This window comes from Falco cherrug, chromosome 6 (assembly GCF_023634085.1).
Source record: "Falco cherrug isolate bFalChe1 chromosome 6, bFalChe1.pri, whole genome shotgun sequence".
NCBI lineage: Eukaryota > Metazoa > Chordata > Aves > Falconiformes > Falconidae > Falco > Falco cherrug.
Genome location: NC_073702.1, coordinates 45631060 through 45652693, shown reverse-complemented (window position 1 = coordinate 45652693; position 21634 = coordinate 45631060). Strand labels below are relative to the sequence as shown.

Here is a 21634-nt window from a genome sequence, read left to right as displayed (position 1 = left end):
CAGCTTTGGCTACTCTAGAACGTTAGCATACAATGAGAGATAAAGTGCTTTAAGTCAATTTCATATTTAAATACAAAGATTCCAAAGCCCTGTATAAATATAGGTATTTATTCCTCCAAGTTGTTTACCGTACATGACATTTCAAGACATACTGCATGACTAAAAACTCACAAGTCAATTTATATTCATAATTAGTATTGTTGTTGCCTTTCTCCTGGCATGAAAAGGAGCACCTCAGATGTTATCTACAAAGTCAACACTACCAGAAATTACAGGCTTCACATCCTCTGGAAGTTCAGCTACATAAAAGTGATGAGACTACAAGAAACCTTTCCTGTATTTTCCTTGATATTTTAATATTTCAAATTAAGTATTCATACTGTGGATACAGTTAAGCAAGACTGTTTAGAACAATTTCTACATTCAGCATCAAATTCAAATGCAGCACTGGAATTGAGAAACAAATGTTACACAGCTGCCTGTCTGAGAAAGATTAAAATACATTCAATACAAGAATCCCAACATGATCTTAAATACATTCCTCATATCCTCTCCTCTGAATGTTGTCCAGTTGAAGGTCAGCAGATTTTTAATTACTAGATTTTGCATATAAACACATAAAATTTCTAAAGCTAACACCCTCTGTGAACAAAATCACGTTAGAGTTACAATATTTGCAGGATTAGATCTCTAGTCTGAACTATCACAAACAATATGCTGCCATATACTTTAACTGAACTTTGAGCAACAGAGAATCCATTTATTAGAAATCTTACAAGGGAAAAAAGTCACCAACTAATGTGCCTCTCTCAAATTACTGGCCCCCCACCCCCCCTTCCGTATTTAAAGCAGAATAGCCTCTGTCACAACCAAGCACACTAATGTCCGAGAACATTATTGCAAGAGAAAATCCTCTGCGACAGTATCTCACCACTGAGGAATGTCTCAGGCTTCCCGCACCCAGGATGAACAAGTCCTCTCTATTTTTCCAGTCCTCTCCAAACAGCCCACGACCTACCTGTGTGGCAGAAGTGAGGCACAGGCTCTGCCTTCAGCTGTTCCCGAATTACCTCATTGGGCGCTCAGGTAAAATGAGAAGCTCTTACTAGTCTGTACAGCTCCTTTGCCAGAAATATTGCATGAGTCAGCTTTTATCTATCAAAACTCTAAACACAAAGGCTTTACAGAAACCTGATTCACAACTTTCTCACCGCCTTTTTCCCAGCACACCGACAGTCTTCAGCATCGCTAAGAGCCTTAAATGAAACATGACATCATGCAATTCAGGGACAGGACAATGGGCATCACTGTGGGTAACTTTAAAATGCACACTTCACTGAGCAACACCCACTAATATCCATTTTTCCAGACACAACACTGTGAAAACATCAAATAGAGCCCCCACTTCCACAGCATTTATAATTTGCAGATTTGTCCTTGATTTGCAGACAATGCCGATAAGCATGTAAAGCAAATAAATCACCTGCTGGTATTGTGAAATTTTGTGTTTAATGTTAGAAACTCCCATGAACCTGCGATGCAAAACTATGATCCTCAGCAATAGGATCATGGCTGGATCCTATTCTGCTCTAACATAAACAGGAGCAGGGTTTTGCAGGGTGCTTGCAAAGCTTCGGTGTTTTTTTAAAGAGGGAGAGGAAAGACTTCCAGAAGAAAACGTGAAAACCAATCAAATGCTCTCTGCTAATTCACAATGAAGCAAAGTAAAAGAAATTTAAAAATTAAAAAAAAAAGAAAAGAAAAAGAAAAAAAGATATTTTTGCAGGGAAGGGGCCAGTGAGAAGAGAAACAGAAGCAAAGAAGAAGAAACAGAGAAAAGGAGAAAAATTAATATAGACTGGTGCTAACTGGTGGGAAAGATGAGGGCTCTCGGCCTGTGGAGGGGATGGTGGCATTTCTATCTCAGAGGTGAAAGGCAAAAGAAGTCAAAAGAGTTCCCAGCTGCTGGCACCACTTTCCAGGTGTGCTCTCACAGCTGCGTGCTCAAACCTAGCCCCAAAGAGATACTCTATCTTTAGAATCATACTTGAAATTCACTCCTCCTCTCCTTGTATGTAATGTGGCCTCGGCTTCATTCCGAGTTTTCCTAAAGAGCATAATCCTTAAACAACACCTTTTAGCAGGAAACTGAAGGTAAAAAAAGGAAGTGAAGACAGCCTTGAAACCATTTGCAAAGCTGTGGAACACTTTGATCTGAACATCAGGGCTGTCAGGGTGAAAGTCCCTTTTACCCAGGCTAAAAGATCAGGTGTTTACAACCTGTTGCCATGCTACCATGTCTCAGATTGAGATGTGCCCTCTCACATATATTCTCTTCTAGGTTTTGAGGCTTTAACACTTACAATTAAAATATATACATACACATTCAGACTTGTCCTGGACACACTCATAGGCCCAGAATGGCCAACACTGGTCCCAACATCCTCAGTACATAGACGGTGAGGCACCCAGGTACTCAATCAAATAACCTGAATGCGGCCAATTTACCACACATTTGCTAAGCTCTACATTCACACATTTCTGTCAGGAGATAGTGATTCACTCCTCTAGACCTCTGCTTCCTTACATATTGTGCCCACCTTGTCCACAGAGCTTTTATTACCTTTGTGTGAGCTTTTAACTAACTCCTGGGTGGACCTGTAGAGCATCAACCAGTCACAGGGCATTGCTTGGTCACTTCTGTGTAGTCCTATGACATACAAATGATACCACCAGCTTCATCATTTAGCAATGGCAAACCTCCTGAACTCTGAAGGCTCAAATCAAGTCCAGTGACTGACCCAGAGGCAGCCGGTGACAAAGACCTTCCCATGTCTGCTTCAGCAAGCTAAGTATAAGCAGGGGCCGCAGTGATGGAGCGTGAGCTTCAGCTGCTGGTCTAAGCTGGCACAGTGAGCTCTCATGAGCATTACTATGGAGGGGGGAGAGGGCAACAGAGCCAAGGTCCTTACTCTGCTCTGCCTTGCTCTTTCATCTCTGCACATTTGCATTTGACCTTAGCTGTCCTTTACATCCCTACATACAGAACAGCAGGAGTATACCACATACATGAGGATTTCCCCAGGAACAACACCTCACCCCCACATCACTTTAAATATGCATAGCACTGAAAGCTGTCAGTGCAGTAGAATAGAAACTCAAAAGCCTTCTGTTTTACTGTCTAATGTGCATCACCAATGAAACACTACACAGATGTGCCAGAAAAATAAAGCTTTTACCCCACTTCTCATTTTCTAGCATTTCATGTCTGTGTTCGGCTTTTATCTGCGCTATCTTTTAGGAGTTGCATCCCTTTCTCTGCCCCGTCTCCTGCTCCCTCCTGTTTTATGCAGTGCTGTAAGACCACATTATTAATGCATCAGAGTTAAGAGGTGAGAAGGGCAACCTGTTTTTACTTTGCAACAAAGCTTCGATTTTTCTAAACTTGAAAAATAAGTGGAGTTTATAGAGGTTAGGAATGTTATTAATTCTCAGCTGGCTAAGGATTTACTGAAGAAATAAGTTATCCTCAGCAAAATTTAAAAAAAAACACAACAAAACAACAAAAAAAACCCAACAAACCACTCAACCCATAACTCAACCACAGGGTACATTCAGGCTTAAGGACACACTGACATCTTCACTGAAAGTGCAATGTAATGTATTAATAACTCTCTGCAATGCAGTAGCTATTTAATCCATACACAGTACTGCAGAGACACCTAACAAAAGGAACGAGCCATCACATGCTGCTGATGTACTGCAACACAAATAGAGCATATGGATCCAATGCTCCATTTATAGGCCTTTTAAAAGGATTATTTTCCATCTCCTTGTGAATTCTGAAGGCTTGCTTATCTTTTAAAAAAGATGGCCCAGTTCTATTTTATTCTATTCTAAATTGCAACAAATGAGAATTCAGTGAAGACACACAGATATAAATGTATACGGAGGAATAACACCTTAGATGATAATGCAAACAAAGCCTTCACATACTTTTCTGCCCATACTGGCATTTAGTGAGGAAGAGTAAACAGTAAGTATTCAACATTATGCTGCTTGAATGTTTTCGTATTTTTACGTTCAAACTTCAGTGCCATGACCTGAATGAAAATCCACATGGCTTCTTCCTTTCCACCCACATACAGGATCAGGCCTTGCTGCTGGCACATTACTAGTGTCTTTCCACCCTATACTACATGACTGTTAACTGTGCTTGGACATCACATCTGGTTTCTACTTCTCTTGGACTAGTCTACTGCTCCAAGCAAATGTCCTGTCATGCCAACATCCTACTGCTAAGGCAAGTTTTCAACTTCATCTAGCCCAGCTAAAGTTACTGCTGAAGTTCACAACCTTTCAAAGCCCATTGCAGCACAAGCACACTGGAGGTCTTGGCTAGGCATCCCCAACACAGCATAAGACGGCTGTTGCTTCACAAAGAACATTGGGATGATTTTAAGATCAAAAAATGTTAACTGTCTCATAGCTAACAATGTAAAATGAGGCAAAATAAACTTTAGAGAGGGATGTGCAGTTTCAGTACAAGGAAACATCTAGGACTTATTCTTACTAGTTACGGTGAAAAAAGTAATTGTGTGACCACAAAGTACAACTCCCCTCTTCCAAATTAACAAGAACTCTTAACTACAATAACTAGCACAGGATAGTTCTTTTAAACTAATTTTATCAGTCTATTGTTTGCTTCTGCCACTGAACATTCTGTTGGCTTCCAAACATTTCCAGTGAAAATACTGCCTGAAAAACACCCACATTTTGTAAAAGCCAGCTCTCCGTAATAGCTGATTTTATTAGATGCCAAATAGAAGTGAGTTTCAGAAGCTTTAAATAATTGATGTTTTTTTTAAGTCCAGCTAAATGATTTCTCCCATTTTCTTGTGAACTGGAGACGCTTACTGGAACTTCCTCCACACCTCTGGAAGTTTAGCAACTAGAATTTTGAAACAGAACTGAAATAGTAACCCCATAATCAAACTAACAGATGTTTGCATTCACAATTAAAAAAAAAAAATAAAATTCTTCTGGGTTTCCTCTCTTGAATAAAAATGGAAGCTGCAGAAAGCAGTATTCACGTTTACATCTTAGGGAGAAGAATCCTTAAATTCTACCCTGGCTGGAACTAAGACATATTTATGGTCTGGCTTCACCACAGACTGGCTCTGGCATTTGAAGTCATCAGGCATTTTCTTACACCCACTCTGCTAAAAGGGAACATTAGGTGTTATTTTCAAGTTGGCATTACAACAGTAAGCTGACAGCTCCTTCAGAATCCCAGTTCTAATAGGAAGGTATTCAGTAACAGTTAAAGGAACTCAGGACATAATAAATGATTGCGGCATATTTTTTGCAGCATACAATAATTAGCATTTTGAAATCTTGCAGCACTTTAAATGAAAATAAATAAAAAGAAACCAAGCAGGTGTTCAAGTTCAAAGGAGTACAACATACCACAGCTCTTCTCACTATATTGCTTTTACACTTAAGTACAGTATTTTACATAAATGAGGTCAGGAAGACTAAGACTGCTAAATGGCAACAAAGCAACTGGTCACAGCAGAAAAATCAAGGTGTCTTACTGCTGCCACAACATCTGTAAAAATGCAGTCAACCTAAATCTGCATTTTTTTGTTTTCTATTGATGATCCTGACTGTTGTTTACCTTGATTACCTTTCTACCCCTCCTCTCTCTTCCTTGTCATTAAGCTTTACCATACCTCTGTGAAAGCCACTCCAGTAGACCCATGTCTGTGATGAAGTAGCTTCATAATGCTTTCAGAGTTGCTTTAAGGCCATTCTGCAGTGCATGTTAATGCTTTCTACTACTTTTTAGCTGTCGTTTCATGAAGACAAACCATTGAGAAAAACAAAATTCCTGTCTCCAACAGGCAATACTTTCCTTAGAGGTTTTGTATGCAAAACAGTGAAGCAGGAATTCAGATTATTTGAGATCACTGCAGTTTCAGTGTACAGAGCAGTGGAGCCTCTGCTCCCATGTACAGATGGTGTTAATGCCTGCAACACTTATCAACATATCAGTATTCAAGATTAACTGTGCCAAGAGTCACACTTCAGAAGCCACAGGGCAAGAAGCAAACAGATTAGAGGCTTGGACTTGCTTGCAGTGAACATTTGGTGCATAATTCACAGCAACTGACTGACTGAGTCATAAGCCTTTCTCTGCACTTTCTTCTTATTAGAACAATAATGTGCTTAATTCAAACCAGAAAGACAGGAATTTTATTAAATCTATATATATATTGCAGAGCCCCTATGCCTTCTTTACCAACAGTTACAGAAAAATAATCCTATGGACTTAAAAAGTATTAAAATTCTCTAACATTCCTATTCAGAGGTATTTTAATTGAATTTTATACACACATAACACCCAACAAAGAAAGTCAGTAGAAAGAGATCTTCAGATTTCTACTGACCTTGGGATTTATTATGCAATTTTTTGTCAATCTGGAGGGAAAAAACCCTTACAAATACAAACATGAGAAGGACATGAAATCTCATTGAAAAAAATGTACCACTATATGTTTTACAGCAAGGTAGGAGAAATTTAAAACAGTCATGAAAAGACATCAGATAACAACTGCCTCCTACTATCCTTTCGTTTTTCTGACTTTTACAGTCAGTACCATATTAATTCTCTTTTGCAGCCTTCAAACACTTTTACACTGGCAAGTTTTCAGATTGCTTGTTAACTATAACAAACAACATCTAAATTCATCCCCATGGCCCAAACAACTGCCAGTATTCAGTAAACAACTCGGGCTTTCTCAGTGTTTAGATCAGAGACGGGGAAAACAGAAACTTAAACTCCTACTTAAATAGTGCTAGTACAGCTAAAGGAGTAATTTTTCTCAGATTTCTACCTCGCGCTGTATCTCCCTTCCAGACAGGGACATTCAATCCCATCATTTCTCTTGTTTGGGTTTTCCGCTTGCTTGTTTTCTGTGAGAAAGGGGTAGCAAACCCCTGCTTATTTAAATATTAGAGCTGGGACCCAAATCAATATCTCAAATACAAAACACAGCCCAGACTTGGAGAAACTTGGCCACAAAGGCAAATACTGTGGTCTAAAATGAGCAAGTGTGGGGGCTAAGGAAGGGAGAATGTATTGACTCTGTGATAGAACTGCAGGGTTTTCCCTACAAGCCGTGCTAGGAAACAATTCCTTTTGTTGTTCCTGTTTTTAGAGAGAACATCAAAAGTTTAACTACATACCCTCTAAACATGGGAACTTACACGGTAATTCAGTGCATGATGTAGCATTTAAGAGCCATTCTCACGATTGACCGAGAGTCTTGGTTTATTTTTAAAAAACGTCACACAGTAAACCACTTTTCTTCCAAAACCTGTGATCAAATTAAGAACATTAAGCTGCAAATCCTCTGTTATGCCCATGCTTTTCCTTAAATTCAAATGTAGCCTTCTAACTTCCCCCAGGGTAAGCTTTCCCTTAACATTCAACCATGAAACTCATCAAACAAAGAGGCAAGGGAAAAAAACAAAACCCTTCCCCTCTCTTCCTTGCCTTCTCCTTTAGGTAGACCGCTGAGCTGGAAGATCCCTGCAGGGAACTCGCCACCTGCAAGCACGAAGCTGGTCCAGTAAAAGAGCAGGGAGGAATGGCTAACTGCCCCTAGGCTTCTTCCAGCCCTGTTAAAAGAAGGCTCCATGCTGAAAATCAGTTTCCCTCAGTCTGCCCCGACATCCCAAGAGCTCTGAGACTTTTCACAGCCAAACAATGCTGAGCATTCACTATTGAGGTCTGAGGCGCAGAGACACACTGAGAGGCCACTACATCGGTATTATTCCACTACGTTCAGCCTGTTACCACAGCTATTAGCTGGCATGCTCACTTTTCAAATCCCCATCTCTTTGGAAACCCTGACTACCATTATTTTATTACAAAGAGACACAGGTTAAAAGAAGTTTATCTGGGCATTCTCCTAGTCTCCCCCTTTGGCATTACCTATAATTTGTTACTCATGTAGGCAGAACTTCAGTAAGAAGCGCCTCACTTTTGCAGTTGTATAGAAATTCTGTTGCTATTGATGTGGTTTATTAACAAAGATTTTGGGAAAATATTTGTGAAGTTTGTGTAATTTAGATCAGTAACAGAATGCAATCAGATGATCAGCCGTAACTATTCGGTAAGATATTTAAAATGAATAAGGGCTTGCAAGTAATTTCATTAACTTTATTCAGCAAAACAGAAGGATGTCAGTTCCCCTCCATATCATTTTTCTTCTTTTGCATCAATTTCTATATACAGCCATAGATGAAATTAGTTATCTCTGCAAGCAAAAGCATTTATCTTTCAGTACAATGAGCTATAAGAATGGCAATATTCCTCTCCAGCACAACTAGCATCAGGAGAGCAAAACAGGTGCCTTTTCCAATTGATCTGCATCACTTAATAGAGTACCAAAAGATATTAAAACTTCCACTCCAGTGATTTTTCAGTGAATACATGTTCTTTATAATCTAAGACTAAAGGACTTGAAACATTTTAAACCTTTAAACTATGCACAGACCCTGCCAATTAGAAATTCATTGCAAAATATTTTGAAGGTTAGAAAAACAATCTGGGAGAAACATTCCCCTCCTGATGAAATTAGAACAAAGTTCTTTGAAAACAATGACAAAGGCATCGGTTGCTGAAGGCCTGAACACCACACAGCAAGAAAATTTAAACTGACTGTGATCATATTGCTGCCTTTCGCATGGCAACTGCTATACCTGACCTCAAGTCAGAAAAATGCAACATCAAAACCCAAGAGCTCCGTGGCTAAAGTGTGACGTTCATATGCACATTGGTGGAAAGAAGAGAAGCTGCCAATGGTTCACCAGATGTAAAAGATCTTCAATGGCAAAATTACCAGAGACAGTGGAGTCACAGCTGTAAGGATAAAAGCATCTCTCACAAGCACAGCACAGATCCACTGGAATTAAAAAGAAGGGGCTTCAGCGCCAGTATTCCCCTTTGCCCTTTGAGGTACAACAACATAAAGCCATTTTTAGGACTTGACAAACAGCATCAACACAAACTGTGTTTCCAGAAGTAGAGAAACAAACTCTAATCCAATATAATCACTACATTTAACATATATTGGTTTTGTCTATATGTGCTTTATTTATAACTTATTCATGCCTAGGGGAGGAAGGATTTCCTGTGTCAGAAGAATATTAAAGAGAAAGTCCCGATGCTGCAGATAATTTGTTGTTAATACTTCTGCATCTATCAATAGCTCTATCTTGGAAGAATACTGCCTGGGGCGTAATGTGGGAGGATAAAAGCCTAGGAAAGCTAGAACAGAAGTCCCACACACTCAACACTTAACCAGTCACCACTGCCAATCTATAGAGTTTTGAGTTGTTGTCTCCCATTTATTAATTTTCTTAACAGCCACATGCTAACATTGACATACAGGGATGTGAGCAAAACAAATATAGGGATTTGCCAGTTTCTTATTGGAGGGACCAGGGAGGGGGTTTGTTATCAGGTTCCAAATACCCTGAAAAGGATAGTTCAAACTTCAAGTCCCACTGTGTCAGCACTCTGCCTCTCACATCCAGAGGTGGCAAGAAGCGTATTTAAGATAAAAGACCTGATAATCACCATTAGCAAACAGGAAAACAATTATGGAGTATGCACTGAGTATGTTACACTGGAGGCTCACCGTTTTCCCTCTGTATTGACATTCCTTCTCTTATGTTTGCTTTTCTCTTTTCAAACTAACATAGTTGATACAGGAACCTATCATTGATATCAGTGGTTCTGCTTTGAGCCTCTAATATTACTCTGCACATAGTGATGTAGCTAGGAATCTCTCCTTAGCACTCCCACTTGCCCCCTTCATTTATTCCTTTGTTACAAAGATGAATGGCCATGGGAAGTGAGAGCTTATACTGTTAGTTTAAATAAAGGTAATTCCCTAGGCAACTCCATATTCTCATCTGAAATAGATTCATTTTAAGAAAAAAAAAAAAAATCTTCAGACCTGCAAAAGCAGAACAGAAGGGGTATTGCAAGCAGCTCGGGATTTTCAGATTTTCAAAGTGCTTAGCCGTGGACTTTTCCCGTATGAGTTTTAAGGAAATATTTATTGTATTTAAGTCAGAAACTAGAAAAACCATCCTAGTACTATAAAAAACCCCCAACTTTTCATTACTAACTAGGCATCAGTAGCCCAAGAGAGTAAGTTTTTACCCACTTAAAAGACAAGCTGCTCTTTCTCACGGGGATGTACCGCATCAATCACATGCTAGGCCACCTAAAAGGTTCAGTTGATATCCCATTAATATATACATCTAAAGCTTTAAAATTAGATAAACAGTTTCTGAAAAAGAAGTTATATTCTAACCCGCCATAAAAATTAAGTGGCTTTGGCCCATTTTCTCTATGGACATAAGTCTTGAGCCCTCAGTGTGGATGATTTATCCTTTCCCGTCCTCAGAACAAATGAGTTCATGCAAGAGGATGCAAAAGGAGACTTATACTTCAGCTGATACCCTGGAGTCCATCTCATGAGGTTGGTTAGATGAAAAACAACCCACAGTGAAGAAAAAAATTATCAGTTGTGCTTCTTCTGATTATCTGATGACACAACTTACTTGTGCTCATGCCTGGAAAACTGATACTGATTGATGGCAGCTGTATAGCTCATCAGAAATTCCCACTTGAAATGCAAGGCATTTAGTACAATTTTAAGAAATGGGAGTACAGCACCACAGTGAAGGCAGAGATTATACATAATGAAATTTTAGCACTGCAGTTAGTCTGGGATCTTTGACAGTCTTCTCACGTAGAGCTCCGTGTCACAGCAAGGGAATTAGGCCCCAATTTTCAGAACAGCCCTTTGCTGAGGGTTTCCAGACTTGATGCCCCTTGTCAATGCTAAACACTCAGGGCTTCAAGCAAGGGGAAGCTGGAAGAGTAGTAACTTTAGAAAACAGGCCCTGGAGCCAGAGATTTAGCTTGTGAAAACAATTGTGAGTCCTTGCCTTTAACAGCCTACAAAAAAATTTAAATGCTGCTCAGTGCAGATCTGCCATAGGTCTTTGTCTGCCGCATCGGGAACGCTAGGTGTAAGCCTTGACAGGCAGAAGCCTAAAGAGGCTGTGATCCACTTTGCTAGCACAAAAGAAAGCTCCACTGTGTGAGATTAGCTTCTTTCCTTACACTGCTGGTACAAGTCTGTCTGCTCCACACATCAAATACATTTAGATAGGTGGCCATCACCAATCTTCTGCCAGCATTCCCCAGCTAGGGCGTGGGCAGCTCTCCTCCTGCACAGCTTCATGGTCCTGCTGGCAACAAAGGCCTCAGCTAGGGAGCCCACCGAGTCAGGATTATGCCCATCTGGATATTTATGTTGCTGTGGATAGACCTTTATCTGTTCCTAAGTGTAGTGTAGAAGCCATCTCACACAGGTGTATATGACATGTAACTCCTGTGGTGTCCTCCAGCACTGCAACATACTCAAGAGGCATTTTTTTTTTAATTATATAAAGAGACAAAACCCCCAACTCTTTCAACTCTATGTATATATTTATGCATTCTATACATTAAAAATATAATAATCATCTGTTGCCAAATGATACAATTTATTTTGAAAGAGAGGGACAAAAAATTGACCTGTTGTCATACTACACTACTACAACCCTCCACCTTTTCTGGGAAAATACAGAAAAGGTTAAGGAGTTTTGCTAAATATGCTATGCTTCATACATGTAATAAAAGTAGGATTGGTGTTAAGTTGCCGAAACACCTAAGGGTTTGATGGATAGAATAGCCCAAGTTAGAAGACAGATAAAACTACTTCTTTCTTCAACACCTACATGCACTAATGAGTTGGGACGGCCCCTCAGCTTGGGGTCAGAGACAGCATGCCACCAGAAAACACTTAACGTGCAAATCCTGTAAACCTATTCCTCTCTGGATGCTTTAAACTCCTACATTTCCCTACTTTTTACAATGGTAAGGACATTTTAGGATCTTCACACAAATGTCAGTAGTCCTGACTTTTCAGACTTGCCTTACTTGCTGCCATGAACAGGATGAAAGGACAGGTTCAACTTTATTGAGCCTGCTTTTATAGTGAAGAATCAATGGTTTAACTAATTGCTAGTCAATTTTACAGTCATATGTCTAGGATATGTGAATAAAACTTAAAAAATTTACCTTGTATTACAGGACATCAAAATTCATCAGGCAATCACATGAAGGATGAGGAGGGTCTCTCTTTTGTTGTTTGTTGAGGGTTTTTTTGCAGGGGGGGGTGGGGGTTGGTCTGTAAAAATCTGTTACATGAGCATACTCCTCCCTCATTGCATTAGGCTCAGTTTATACTCAGATAACAACAGAGATGTTTCCTTCTGTAGTTGTTACTCTATACTTCAATCCTCCATCAAGACCAGCCAGGCTTGTTAAAACAGATATGTCAAAAGGTTAAGAAATGAACAAATAGATTTTCTCCAGCTGTAGAAAAAGTAGCTGGTAAGCTCAACCCTTGGATCACTGCAAAGAGGTATTACTAAATCCAATGTCTGGTATTGATTTAAAATGGAAATAAAGGAGCGGATTGATTTAATCCAGTAAAAAAGTAAGCAACTGCATACTTCAATTTGGGAGAACTGGATGATCCCTAAGTAGGAAGAAAAGCATCTTAACAGATACATGATTTAGTATATACATTATGAATACAAAGCAAAATTCATTATAATAAATACCCAGTTTAAGTAAGCATTATTGAAATGGTAAATAGATTATATTAGAAATAATCATGTACCATAATAAAGGTTGTTCAGTAGAGACTACAGACATTTTATACACCTGACACTCATTTATTACTGAGGTTGTATCAAATTTGTAATGCTCCTAAATATTTGATACTTTGCTTTCAACATTTGGGTTTTAGGAAGGATGTAAAATGATTTTTATTTTTCCCTCTGCTTGCACTCTTTAAACCCAAACAAGACTTAGACAAAAGTTACCTTCTTTGGCAGGGTGGGGAAAGGGATTTCCTAAGGCCTTTCTTTTCTCCTCTTTCCTCCCCACCCTCCAGTAAATGAAATTAAAGGTCAGTAAGTATTCAGTGCAGTGGAAAGCCCTAGGTTATAAAAATAAAGGAATTAGAAAAGCTATTCAGGATTATAATAACTGGTGTACTCTCTAGATCATTCTCAAAATCCAAACGTGGTGGAAATACACTAGGTATCCTGACATTGCTAGCAAACATGTTTAAATATATTTATAAGCATTGTGAAAAAACACATCATACACAGGCAAAACATATCTCCCCAAATATTTGCTCTTGTCATTCAAGAGATTAATCCCTGAAGGAAACAATCATATAATGCATTTTTCATCTGCTGGTTTTTTTCTCTCTCTGCTTTAAAGACATAGGAAAAATCTTTTCAAAACAAAAAAATATTAAAAATATTCTTTAAATATTTTCTTACTCCTTTTGGTAGGCTGTAATAAAACTGTTATGTCTTATATACTAGTCAAAAACCTTGCAAGACTAAATGCTAAGTTATAAACAGTCAACAAAATAAATTTAGGTTCTTAATTTTCAGACTAGTTCATTCTCAGGACACTCTTTCAGAGTCACTTTAAATCCCTGTTAAGCCCACCTGTGAGCTTGCCTCTCTGCTCTCACTCTGGATGACATACTGTCAAGCCCCATCAGTGCTTACAACAGGAGTAATGATCTGCAGCCACAGAGCTCAGTTTTCACCGGCATCAGGCTCCTGCTCAAACTGTCGAGCTGCACGACTGTTCATGCCAGAGGCAAGGAGCGGCAGGGAGTACACAGCCCAGAGGCTACAGGGGGAAAGAGGGCTGTACCCTCTGATGCAGCACCAAAGTGTTTGGAAACCTCTGGGAGAACAAAGGTACCTGCACAAACCATCAGGCACAGCTGTCCTTAAGACTGGATGCTGGTTTTTGCAGGTTCAACTAGAATACAAGCTTGTCCCCTTACCTACAGAGGACCTTTAGGAAGGTCTTGTGGGTAATTAAAAAGCCCAAGAAAAGAACTTGACAGACGGGCAGGCTGATGGACCATTTCCTCTTTTTATTCCCATTTAAATAAAAAGCTTAGCTTCAGGCATGCAGTTCCATTGATTTAACTGGGATTATGAAATCTAACAACACACGTGTGTGCATGCATAAACGAACACACAACACATTGGTTTCTGGAAAGACATTATTTCCTATCAGACGATTCAAACAAAACCAAGTTGCAGTAAACTTCAGTGGCTTCAGAGGTACAGTTTGGGAATTTTTATCTCCTGTTAGTGCAACATCTCCTTCGGGTGGTGCCAAAAGCATCCTTTTCCTTTCTTCTCACTTTCTCCCACAACAAGTAGTATAATTTTACATCAGTTCATCTTCTGTAGAGCACTTACAAAGCCAGCATATACGAGTGACTTGTTTCAAACCACAGAAAGCTAAAGTATTGCACTGAAAGCCTGCTAGCAAGGTAAAGGAAGAATGCTTCTGCAAAGGTTTTAGTAAAATGACTAAATAACTTTTTTCTATAGCTAACAAAGCTATATAGATCTTTAGAGAGAGCAAATCTTCCAATCCCCAAATGAAACTAGAGCCGTATTTGAGATCACAACCTGTTTGATCTTTGACTAAACAAAACAACTGCTTAAGCTTTCACATGCCCCTGTGCAACACACTTCCACAAATCAATCACTGGAGATAAAACATTAACAGTGACAGGAACAAGGTATTATACTGACACAAAAATACAAGATATTTTGCACTACTACAGTTTCGGTAAAGATTCAGCATAAAGCATTTCTGAAACACTCAAACTCTGCAGTTTCTATCTGTATCTTCCTTTTCCACCCCCCCACACCCCAAAAAAGAAATGGCAAATCAAACACCCAGGAATAACAAACTTAGTGTTGTAACATGGCTTTGCATTCTTGTACAGCTATGTCAACCCACACAAAATGCAATTATGATGATGATCAAAACAGCCCCACAGCATTTAATATTTGCCACTCAAGCAGTGAATTAAGGACATTTGGGTACATCACTGAGATGACAGAACACAGGCACACTGAGATGAACATGCTGCAATAGCCAAAGGGACTGGTCATCCCAGCTATGCTAGACTCAAGGACCAATTCAGGAAAACCCCGCCTCAGGAAATGTTTGGTATGAAGATACAGACTATAAGTATTTGTCATTTTTCTTGCTACTTCATTCTTAGAAATTAAGGTTACCTTCAAAATTAAATGAAGTATCACAATAACCTTCCTATTTTAAATTGCTCAACAGTCATTAAGTGCTTACTGTATTACATTACATAGCTGGTCCACGACACAAAAATGACAAACCAAAAAAAGTGTCATACATACTTTTAAAGAACAGCACTACCAGTTGTTTGTTGTTTTGGGTTTTTTGGTGTTTTTTTTCATTCTTTTTTGTTTGTTTGTTTGTTTTAAGAAAAGATTCTCTGGTTTTAGGGTCTTATAGGAACACCAAATACTGGTGAAAACTTTTAGAGGAAGCAGGGAAAAGTGAGAAAGATGGAAAAGGTAAAAGAAAGGAAAAGGCTTACCCCAGAAACTCGTCCTACAGCAAATGCAGATTCATTTTCACTGGAGGCATAACTCTATATATGTTATAGTTCCCATCTAGTCCAACAAGTAACAGATAATTAGCTACTGCTGTCTTCAAACAGTCTAGAAATGTTATTGTCCAGAAACACGTCTGCAGAGTAAGGTCCTTCACTCCACCATGATTACTTCTGCACTTGTGAAGCTGTGTAACTGGTTACTCTCTTGGAGACGTTCAGCACAGGATTAACAAGTAGCTAAGAGCTATACTCTCATTCCAATTTTAAAACTGCAGTTTTGATACCACAGCTGGACACCTGCCATAACTGCAGGCCTCAAATAGGAATATTGCTTATTTAAAAAAAAAAAAAAAAGAAAAAGAAAAAAAAGAACATCCTTCGAGAAAACTCTTCTTCCCCATTTGCTGCTCTGCAGCATCTTCAGCCTCCTTGGGGAGTGTGTTTATTCCACTGCCAGCTTTGGATTCCAGTTCCAGAGAACTGCAGGCACATCAAGCAGTATCTTTCAGTTATTTAAGTTTGGGAATCCTCCAGAATTGCTTTCCATAAGCTGTCCGGGAAATGCTGCTTGGCTAATTTGCACTATGGCTAGGACTCAAACTCCCTGTACAGACTACACAAAGGACTGATGGAAAATACTTTCTTAAAATAGCAATGTCGCCACCACCACACACACACTCTGCATCACTAACCTACACTGACATAATCTGGCAAGTGAAATGGGAAGAAAAAATCTATTTTCTGCCAACAAAAGAGGAAATTCATTAGTTGGATATTATATAACCTATAATAATTTAAAAACAAAAAACCCCACCCTCTCAAACTTCTTAAATGCACGTATTACATATACAGCATTTCTTTCTTTATTCTCTCTTCTAGACACATGGTTAAGTTACTTAAGTTACCAAGTAGCACCAAAGCCACAGAAGCCACTGAAGAGATATCTTCAATAAAAACAGAGTAAAATATACCAGCCTAACTTCTTTCCCCGTGGTATGTAGGAATACTGGATTTTCTTTTTTTTAAACACGGTTATGGAGGGACAAAGAGTTGTTTTCTGGGTTTGGTGTTTGTTCGTTTTTTTTAAGTTATTATTCTACTTAAAGTACTACTTTTCCTAATCCAAAACTGTAAGCTTGCAAATCTTTAGAAAAAGTAGAAATGAGAGGTAAAGAATGAAAACATTTCTGCCGTGCAGCTACATAAGCAAGAGAGTGTCTTTTTTCTAAGACTATTTTGAACAAAAGCAACACTTAAAATATGAGCCTCAGTCTGGAACACAGAGTTAACCTCTGTAATAAAAGTGAGTTCCAGATTAACTAAGGAAATCCCAAGGGTATATATTACTTCTTGCTAGCAAAGACAAACTCATGTGTATTGCATTAGGTCAGTTTCACACATATATAACGTTAGTCAATAAGCTAAGGGTGAAGCACCACACATCATAATCAGCCACTGATATGTGCTGAATATGTGGTGATATAAACATTGACCTTCCTATTAAATAGAATTTAAAACTTTGAAGAGTACAAGAGTTTAGGTCCTAGAAATATAAATTAGTTATTCAATGGGCAGGGCACACCAAATGTTCAATTACCACATATTCTAACATACCTGTATTGCTCACCATCACTGGTCATGTTCTCTATGGCTTATATTGTTGGTACCAGAGTAAAATGTTCATAAAGAGTCTAAATATTATTTGAAATTATCCTAGCATTAAAAGATAAGTTCTAGCTGTATCGGAGGGCAAAACATGTACCACCTAAGCACTAAGTTGCATAATAACTACAATTTATTGTTCCATCAATGTTTGTCAAACAGGGGCTATCCTTCCATGCATGCCAAACAGTAAACTCAAAAGAAAGCTCCTGGAAAATACAGAGAACTAACTTCAGCAGTTATGAACATCACCAGCTACGTACGCCTCTGAATTTCTTAAAATACATGCCACAAACCCAACTAAAATACTTCATGGGTGGGGGCCAGCATCCTGTTCATTTAAGCTTCAAGGAAACTACCTGTCCCTCATGTGTTCTGACCGAAGTTTGCAATGAGGAAACAGCAAATGAAAAAAGACTAATTAATGCAGGTTTTTCATTAATTCTTTTTAAACTTCAGAGCTGCATGAATTAAAGATAAAGTAAGTTTACTCCCTAGAAATCGTATTAAAGTATGAAGTGAGTCAGGGCCCCTAGAGAGATAATAGAAATCACATCTTCAGATAGGCTTTACAAAGCTCAATATTAAATTAAGAAAACTGTCAGATTCTGGGGTTTAATTAGTCCTAGCAGGTCTGGACCACTGGGAACATTTCCAAAATTTCAATCATCAAAGTAATTATTGAAAGTTTTAGGGTTGGATGGGAGGAAAAGGAAATAGGACAGCAAAGGGGAAGGAGCAAAGGAGGCAGCTTGTTTCTCACCACCAGCATAGGGCTTTTTAACTTTTCAGTTCTGCAGCAAGTTTGATCAAAAAAGGAAAATAAACTTGACCTAGTGGTAACACTCGAAGCCTCTGCACAAATAAACTGAATACTAATTTGATCATCTTCCAGCTCCCTCCCTCAGGCAGCACTATGCAAATGAGCTACATCTTCCTGAACAAAAATTCACAAGTAAATGCATGGTTTGTGTTTTCAGCTCCTTCCTGTGCAACCAGGAACAGATTTGTTCCTTTCAGTATTGTAATCAGCATCCAAGAATTTGGAGATTTTGTATTACACTTGTTCAAAAATTAGTTATTTGACACATTTCATGCACCTTTCTAATACATCTCAAGAATGTGGAGGAAGCAGTGTTTGAATTTCAGCTGTGCCTATCAAAAAGGAAAAAAACCTTGGTCAGGTAATACCTGACCCAGTTCCAAGTTTTGCTTATTTTGAACAGCCCTGGATTTGGCCATCACATTCAAATATTGCTACTGGGCCCAGTTCAGCAAAGGGCAATATGTACTTTTATCTTTATCACACACGCTTAACTTTGTACTTGTGAGCAAAGAATGAAGGTCAGAGCAATCTCACCTATCTTCTTAAGCAGAATTCCTCAATTTAATATTAAACATATCCTAGATGAGTTTACTTAGAAGTTGTATGTGCATTAATTCACTAGCAATACTTTCACTCTTTTCCCTTTTTTTAATTAAAAGCTCTCCCATCACTATTAGACAGCTCACCTAGACTGCGACAATACCACAGCTCTATTATGAACTGTATTATCCTACAGATAAATGTTATTTGGTTGGGTTTGGTTTCTTTTTAGGTATGCATTTTTACAGAGTAATAATACAACAGGGATCTCCCAAAATAAACAGAAATGCCAGTGACCAATGTATTAAAGGCAGCATTGGCTGGGGAAGACAGATACGGTCACGTGACAACCTTAGCTATGGATTTCTGAGCAGGCACAGTTACAACACATAGGTGCAAATGTAACAGCAGGAGAGCTACCAGCTCTCTTAACATTGCTCAGCTTACAGGAGGAGCAGCCACAGGACCACCAAGTCCCCGCCATTGTTGTTGGACTATACTTAATGCTAAATTAAGCATATACTATCAATATAGTCTAGATATAGAATATAAACATATGATTTAGAGTCATACTATCAAGACAGCAAAGAATAAGTCTTTTTACAAAAATTAGGACCCAATGCTAAACTAGGCTTTGCATTTTTAGTTTAGTTGCTATACTGATTAGTAACACCTTACAAGTTACTCTTAATACAGATCTAGCAAGTATAAATATATGAAGAATAGTCTGTGTTGTATATGGACTGTTAAGTACAGTCGTTATTACATTATATCACACTAACATGCAGAGACGCTCACCAATTTTGTAAAGAAATAGGCAATTTTATTCATCATGAATTTTAAGCATTTACAGTATTTTAAATTTTCTTCAAGTTAAGCATGTATCTATCACCGTTTACCTTCTAGAACCTAGAGGATTGGAAACAAATAGAAACTGCATTAGATATATCCTCATATGTCTTTGTAATTTTAAGATTAAGAACTAGCTCACACTAATGACAGTAACATAAAACATATACCCTGACTTCCTCATAGTTTTTCTCTGCCAAAAGCAATTAAGAGTACTGCACCTTTGGGGATTCATGAGGAAGGGAGGGAATGCTTGATGAGGTTATGACCCTTTCTCTGATAAAAAACAAAGATCTCCGACTCCATTCCACAAGAGACTGGGTCCCGAAAACTATTACATTTCCGAGTTTCCCCTGGAACTGGATCATTCTTTTTAAATCTTACTGTTGATCAGCATTACATTCAGATCTGTCAATTATTACATCCTAAAAAGATAGAAAAAGTAATAAGTTGATCTTTCAAGATCTGCACTAGTCTTTTGGTTGAGTTCTGTCTTTGATCTGTGCAAGTCAACCCTAAATTCTGAGTTACATGCCTCTGAGCCAGCATATTCTGTACTACCCTTACACGTTAAACTGACAGTAGGAAATAACATATTCACAAGCACTTGCTTTTATTGTGTCTAAAGCAGCATTTTTCTTGCACTGTCCTGCCAGCTGGAGCCTGATCACTTCCAGTCAAAACATCTGTGTCCATGGCTGTGACACTTGCCTGAGGGTCAATTCCCAGCAGCCCCCCTAAATCTCAAAAAAATTCTTCAAACAGGGGCACCCATAATCCTTTCTTCAGACCCTGAACACAAGGAGTATTAGAGAAAAAAAAGAGACAATTATCCTCCACTGCACAGGGAAAACACAACATCTTAGCCCAGCCCAATTTTCTCCATTACATACTAATAGCAATATTGCTGCTGTTGCTGCTGCAGTATCTTGAAGAAGAAAAACAAAACAGACGCAAGCCAAATCAGAATTTATTTTCTTCTGATAAGCAAGGCATACACCATGATCCAATCTGAAATAGCAAACCACCCAAGTTCGTGGGGTGGGTATGATGCCTACAATCCTCTTTTACCATACAGGTACGGCATTTTGGCTAAGCCAAAATTAGTATTTCTTTACTTCTGGCTGACTCGACTTCTCATCGCTACTACCTTTAAAGCATCAGACTGGACATTTTCCCTCAGTATGGGAGAGGCGAAAGCACTGCCATACTCCTTATTCTTCTCCTATGATGTGATACTCTCAATTCACCGGTTGTCAGTTCAATCATATCGATAGTAACATAACTATTGTAAAACCAGAAACCTGAGAAATGGAATACAATGGGTTTACAGATTTTCTTTTTGAGCCATCTTTATCAGGATTCTCTAGGATTACCTTTAATCCCATAATCAGAAAGACCATTTCACAATGAGGCTCAGAATTTACCAAAACCCAACTAAACCGATACCTTTTTATGTCAGGGGAGTAAAGTTGAGTTAGTTCCATCATTGTAAAATGGAAATAGGCTACTGTTTTGTTCATACTGAACTGGAGAATACACTGTCATCTCAGCTTGCTTTAGAGGAATAAATCTACCTGCCCACTAGGATTTCACATTGAGATTGCTATCGCAAATTAGCTATTGTGGTTTAACAATTCCCTCCTTTTAAGCACTGAAAACATAGCCTTGGACATTTGATTAACAAATTCAGTCCTCTCATGCATGAACACAAGAAAAGATTCCTTTGTAAAATGGTACAACAAAGGTAACAAACCATATCATAGGAATAAGCACACCTCTGGCACTCTTTCTGAGATTAATCACAGGCATCCAACCTGCCACCGGTGAGAAGAAACTTATATTCATGGGTATTATTAACCTGCTTCCCTGCAACCTCAGTGTTTACCTGACAGTCTGTTCACTTCCCATTTATACTGGGAGAGGTTACAAAAAGGCATTTCAAGGGAAATTCCAAAGCTCAACATAAAAAAAGGATTAGTTGGTGGATACTACTTTCAAGATAAGGAGGTATATACTGGCAGTAAAGGCACCTGAGCTAATTAAGTCCTTCTAACCACAAAATGTTTACTCTGTACGAAAATCGGCTTTAAATGCTTTTAATGCAACTGCTAGCTAC

The 21634-nt window shown here is 38.7% G+C and overlaps 1 protein-coding gene across 3 annotated transcripts in view; it reads right to left on the bottom strand.

The window, feature by feature from the left end:
- The window catches only part of PLEKHG1 (pleckstrin homology and RhoGEF domain containing G1), a 136142-nt gene that overhangs the window by 55067 nt on the left and 59441 nt on the right, over positions 1 to 21634 (bottom strand). The window contains exon 1 of one of the 3 annotated variants that reach the window (XM_027815782.2): positions 12218 to 12313. The exons of 1 other annotated variant lie outside the window; for it this stretch is intronic. The gene's annotated coding sequence lies outside the window, so the exon portion shown is untranslated. Of the gene's footprint in view, positions 1 to 931; positions 1001 to 12217; positions 12314 to 21634 lie in introns of those variants that run through there. One more of the 3 variants, XM_005446568.3, reaches the window with a different exon arrangement.